Source organism: Henckelia pumila, chromosome 1, assembly GCF_033568475.1.
Source record: "Henckelia pumila isolate YLH828 chromosome 1, ASM3356847v2, whole genome shotgun sequence".
Lineage (NCBI taxonomy): Eukaryota > Viridiplantae > Streptophyta > Magnoliopsida > Lamiales > Gesneriaceae > Henckelia > Henckelia pumila.
In genome coordinates, this window is record NC_133120.1 from 12002209 (window position 1) to 12008853 (window position 6645).

General features: G+C 41.8%; 1 non-coding gene across 1 annotated transcript; it reads left to right on the forward strand.

The window, feature by feature from the left end:
- The first annotated feature begins 395 nt into the window (after nt 1–395).
- On the forward strand, nt 396–501 carry LOC140876804 (small nucleolar RNA R71). The gene has a single exon (XR_012149036.1). It is a non-coding gene; the product is annotated as a small nucleolar RNA R71 (small nucleolar RNA).
- The last annotated feature ends 6144 nt before the right edge of the window (nt 502–6645 follow it).

Sequence of the window (6645 nt, forward strand, 5' to 3'; positions counted from 1 at the left end):
CAGGATTACCTTGATAGTTGTTGTAATTTTTGTTGTTCACATATTGATCTTGCTCCACACTCTCAAATCCATCAGCAGAATTTACGGCAGTTGCCAGCGATGCTGTCTTAATAGAAACTTAATTGCCTTTGGTCAGTGCAGCCAACTGTGTAGAAATAGTAGTCATCTGAGCAGTCAAAGCAGTGAATGCATCAACCTCATGAATTCCAGCAGACTTCCTTATTACAGATATCTCACTCGGCCACTGATAACTGTTAACAGTCATTTGCTCAAGCATCTCATAAGCCTGTTCAAGAAATTTAGAAAATATTGAACCTCCAGCTGCAGCATCCACAGAAATCCTTGTTGGGCCATTCAAAACATTGTAGAATAACTCAATCTGTTCCTAATCCGGAAAATTATGGTTTGGACACTTCCTAAGCAACTCCTTGTACCGCTCCCAAGCTTCATAAAGCTGCTCAAAATCTTGCTGTTTGAAAGTAGTGATCTCAATTTTCAGCTGGGCAGACTTGGCAGGAGGAAAGTACTTAGCTAGAAATTTGGATGCCATGTCTTCCCATGTAGTGATACTCCCAAGAGGTAGTGACTGCAACCAACTACGAGCATTGTCCCTAAGACAGAATGTGAGCAATCGTAGTCTGATGGTGTCCTCAGTAACACCATGAATCTTCACTGTGTCAGCAATCTCCAGAAAAGTACGCAGATGCAGATTTGGATCTTCAGTAGCTGCACCCCTAAACTGATTCTGCTGCACCATATTAATCAGAGCTGTCTTCAACTCAAAATTATTTGCCGTGATGTTCTGCCGAGCTATCCCAAAATAATGAGAATTGATCACTGGTCGAAAGTGATCTCTGATCCGCACCGGAGCATTATTGACAACTCTTTCCCTTTCTTCAGCCATTTGTTGCAACTCTTCTCTTCTAGCTTTTCTCAAAGCTTTAGCAGTTTTCTCAATTTCCGGATCAAAGAGCAGTAAGTCGTAACTTTGGCTTTTTCGCATAAACTGCATAGACAGGAAAGATTTAAAATTAGAACCAACAAAATAAAATAAAATTCTATAAATCAAAATTAAGACCAATTAGAACAATTTAATATAAATCAAATAAAATTCATTCCCCGGCAACGGCGCCAAAAACTTGTTGCGTGTTTTTTGCTCGCAAGCGTACGATGTCAAGTTATAATATAGGAATTAAGTCCAATTCGATCCCACGGAGAATGAATAAATGATATTATATCAAATATTTGCAACCAATAAAATTCTAATCCTATGTAGAGCTACGAAAATGGTTTGATTTTGATAAAACTAAAATTTGCAAGAAACAAAACTAAATAACCACGAGTTCACGAGAGAACACTTCAATAAGCGAAGAATGCTAGAGGTTCGACTTCACTTGACTTTTCACCACAATTTATTTCTAATGATTGTTCAATTATCAATTCTTCTAGTTTATTAGCCAAGAATCTCTATTATTTTATACTACCTCTCTCGAGTGTCAAGCAGAAATTCGTATTCAATAACAAACTCAATATCTCTATCAAAGTTCAATTATTAAATTCGGTAAATAGCACAAGAATTCTTCTAATGACTTCTATGGAGTTATATGCCTCTCAAACAAAATAAACACCAAAGATGTATTTTCCTATGTCGTATTCAAAATCTCATCTCTCGAGTGATAGATTCTAAATAAAATATCATTCAATCTATGGCCAGTAAATTGAAAGCATTAAAATCAGGAAAACACAAATAAACTGTGCAAAGAATTCAAATATATAAATCAAAATATCTCAATCATGGTTTCCAGTCAAGATCCGTCTACCTCTAGACTAAGAAATTAGTTCATAACAAATTCAAAGATCAAACAAAATTTGTTCTTCAAATAATCCATCAAACTAGAAAAATAGAGTTTAAAGGAAAACTAGATCGAAGTAAAATTAAGCTTTTCCGTCGCCGGATGCCGCCGTCTTCTGTCTTCGTATCAAATTCTCGAGCTCTTGTGCACTTCAAAACTCTCAATATCCGTCTCTGTGCTCTGAAAACTCTCTAAACCCTCGTATCCTCAAGAATAAGTCATAAAATCCCTTTTAAAACTCGATTAAAGACTTTCCATATTCTTGGAAACTGCGCAGCACTGGAGCGCTAATAATTCGGCGCTGGGGCGCTCAAGTTTCGTATTTTATTTTTCAATGACGGACGTCAAGAGCTGGAGCTCTCAAAAGACGGCGCTGGGGCACTCTGTACATGAATTTACGGGCGCTGGAGCGCTGGAAAACTAGAGCTGGGGCGCTACTTGTTCTTCCATTTCATCATCTGCGCAGCATATTTGTAAAAACCATAACTTAAGTTCTAGCCGTCGGATCGAGCTGAAATTTTGACATCAACTTTCAATTTGAACGGTGAAGATCGGATTTAGATGTCTTAACATTACCAATAATTTTCTAAAATTTGCTGTCCCGTAATTCGGCTTTCCGCTTCTTCTTGCTACTTTTCTTCAAATCCTTGCAACTCATAAAAACAATAACAAATACGCATAATATTCACTCGATACATCACAAAATCCAAGTCAAATCATATATAAATTAAGTGCATAAAATTCACTTATCAGTCTTTCCTGTCCACACTGAAAACATGCACTGGTCATACGTGGACATTGACCCGCAAGATGTCTCCGCCTACACTGCTGGCAACAGCTCATCTTCTGACCACCGAAGCGCTGCACTCCACCAGATCCGGAAGAAGAAGAACTGCCTCCTGCTTCTTGAATGCCTGGGATCTCGGACACAAAGTACTAGTAGGTCTGGATGATAAGAAACCATGGACCTGTTCCTCCGCAAAATTTCCTCTGCCTGGCGACAACGGTCCACTAAACCCTCATAGGTCATGTCGCTCTCAACAGCCACCATCTGATGTATCTCAGGGTTCAGACCCTAAAGGAAATGATCATACTTGGACACATAACTGTCAGCAATATGCGGGCAATAAGGTAGAAGATCGAAGAACTTCTGCTGGTACTCCTCGATAGAAATTGTCCCCTGCCGCAGTCCAAGCATCTCACTAGCCTTCGCCTGATGAAGGGCTGGAGGAAAATACAACCTCTCGAAAGCAATATGAAACGCGGCCCACGTAGCTATCCCTTTGGCTGCTATAAATTTTGCAGAAGTAGATGTCCACAACTTCCTCGCTCGGCCCTCTAGAAGAAAACCCACTGTCTCCATCTTCTCCTCATCAGTGCAACGAAACTCCCAAAAATAGTGTTGCATCCTCTCTAGCCAGTCCACAAAAACCTCTGGTGTCTCGCCACCAGTTAAGGGCTTAGGTCTCACCTGCATAAATCTATGCATGCTAAATCTCCTCCGCTCCTCCCGGTGTCTAGGCGATGTCTACGATCATCTCTGTCGCCCCAAAGACCACCGCTTCCACTGTCGTGGCTCTCATCGTAATCTGTCATCTGTCAAATAACAGATAATGTTTTAATCCGATTTACTAATTCTCAGTTGCAATGCGCTCTTATACGAATAAATGTAGCGACCCTACCCGGATCCACTACCAAATCAGAGTTATTAGCGCATGCATGAGATAATTAAAGCGTAAAGAGCGGATAATTTAAAGACAACAAATCCAATCGGCAGAATACAATCGATGACAGTAAAAAGTGTATAAATGCTCTTATACAACCATATCAAAAGTCTTAGGGTATCAAGCCTACCACTAAACTTTCGCTGCAATAGGCACCGGACTCACTCCTCGTGCGAACCAAATGGACCGTCCAGTCTCAAACCTGCCCTGCCACAAGGTATCCCAAAACACCAAACAGAGGGGCAAGAGCGACTACGCTCAATACGGAAGCAATGATATATAGAAAAATATGAATGATACCAATGACTTTAAAATCCTGGTTAAAACGATCCACTCAAGGCGCCATGAATACACAGTACCGTGCAAAGAGAGCGACTTCGCGGGGTACTCGTATATTTCCCTATCAACTATAGCGTCTACTCCACCGTCTTGGTCGCTTCTAGTGATAGCAAAACTAGGGGCTGAGCCACCCCAAACCTGACCCGAATCCAAAACAAGATGCAAGTCTCATATGGAAACTGTCAATACCTGACTCGAGTCCGAAATAAGATACATGCTCCCTATGGAGACTGTCAATAACCCACCTCTAACAAGATGTAGTCTAAAATATGCATGTGCTAAAGCAGTAAAGCATGGAAAACACATAGCACATACAAATGCAACATATAAGAAAATATATATCATGTCGGCTATCTCGGTCAGTACTTACGTACCTCTAACACTGCAGGCAAATCCTAGCACCACTGGTCTAGATCCCACGCCTACAAGTCCACTACACTGCGCCTACAATGCAAACATCCATGCCTCATCATTTAAGCTCTAAAAGTCTTAACTAAGCTATTTCATGCTCCTAAATATTTTTAGGATGCCAAAGCTATATCTGCGTCTATCTTCAGCCCTTTCAAGGTGACTGCCTCAAAACTTAGGCACAGCTCCGTTACGACGTCGGGATCGCTCCGCTACTTTCGGATTCCCAATAGGAAGCCTAGAACTCCCTACATCTAACTAGAAATCTTAGAATCTATAGAGAAGAGAGGTATTTGGTGCACTCCAAATGAGGCCTCGGCACCCCTATTTATAGACGGAGATAGGATCGTTTGATCCCTGATCGGAGCGTCCGATCGCTTATCGGATCATCCGATGTCCTATACATGATGCAATCAATGATGTCACCTTGCTAACGTTGATGATGACATAAGCCCTAGCCAAATCAGAGCGTCCGATCCTGCCGACGGAACGTCCAATTGCATCGGAGCGTCCGATCTTCCTATCGGAGATTCTGGTCGGTCTTCTGATTAATTAATCAACTAATCATGATTAATCCCATAATCGTCTTATTTGGTTACGGGTCACTACAGTCTGTGATGACCCCACTTCTTATGAGGGTTTAGTGAACCGTTTTCGACATGTAGAGATCAATGTGAGCCCATCGAGGTTGTGGCAGTCTTCTCGTTCTACTAGCTCTTTGTGTCCGCGTGCTCAGTCATTCAAGAAGCAGGGATATACGTCCCCTTCTTCTAGATCTGGTGTTGTTTTCCGTTTTGGCAAGAAGAAGAAGGAAGGCCTTTGTGAGCACTGTGGGAGGATACACCCATCTGATTAGCGTCGCCGTGTTTCTTGGGCTTGTTTCTTATGCGGAGAGATGGGCCATATGAAGAAGGATTGTCCTAGCCTTGGAGGATCAGGTAGTGGTTTTGGTTCTCAGGCTACCGTTTAGCAGCGCCCTCAAGTGTCATCTCATGGTCCTTCCAACTTGCGCCCACGTGTTCAAGGGCAAGTCATTGAACTTAACCAGGAGCAAGCTCATACCGAGAGTGAGAGCATGCTTTCAGGTACCTGCAGCTTGTGTGGTATACATGCTTAAGTTTTGATTGACACCAGTGCTTCTCATTCGTTTATCTCTGCACGATTTGTCAAAAAATTTAGATTAGCCTACATTTTCTTAGACATTATCTTAGTTGTAGCAACCCCGATGGGGCAGGAAGTTTTAGCCAAGCGTCTTGTGGTAGGATATACTTTGGGGTTTAAAGGTCACCATTTGAGTGCCAACTTGGTGGTTTTAGCGATGGATGACTTTGACTGCATCATCTGGATTGACCTTCTGATTGCTTATCGAGCTATAATGGATTTTTATCATAGGCTTGCCCTATTTATTCCATAAGTTCATTTATCTTCTATTGTTTTGCCCACACATTGGCGCCATCTTGAGGCAAAGTATGACCATTTATTGCGGTGTTTTTTTCCATTTTGTCAAGAAGAAAAAGGAAGGCCATTGTGAGCACTCTGGGAGGATACACCCGTCTGATCAGTGTCACCGTGTTTCTAGTGCTTGTTTCTTATGCGAAGAAATGGGCCATATGAAGAGGGATTGTCCTAGCCCTGGTGGATCAGGTAGTGGTTCTAGTTCTCAGGCTACCATTCAACAGTGTCCTCAAGTGTCATCTCATTGTCCGTACAACTTGCGCTCACGTGTTCAAGGGCAGGTCTTTGAATTTAACAAGGATCAGGCTCATAACGAGGGTGAGCGCATGATTTCAGGTACCTTTAGCTTGTGTGGTATACCTGCTTAATTTTTTATTGACACCTGTGTATCGCATTCGTTTATCTTTGCACGATTTGTAAAAAAGATTAGATTATCCTACAATTCCTTAGACGTTCTCTTAGTTGTAGTAACCCCGATGGGGCAGGAAGTTTTAGCCAAGAGTCTAGTGGTAGGATGTACTTTGGGGTTTGAGGGTCATCAGTTGTGTGCCAACTTGATGGTTTTAGCGACGGATGACTTTAATTGCATCATCGAGTTTTACCTTCTGACTACTTATCGAGCCATAGTGTATTTTAATCAGAGGCTTGCCCAATTTATTCCATAGGATGGCGATGCGTGTATTTTTATGTTGAGGGAACGTGACCTCTGATGCCGATTGTATCTGATCTGAAAGCCCGTCCTGCTTTAGAGTTTGGAGGGGAATACTACCTTATACATGACATATATACATTCTTTGAGGATTCGGATATTCAGGATATACCAGTAGTCCGAGAGTTTTCGGATGTATTTCCTGATGAGATTCCGA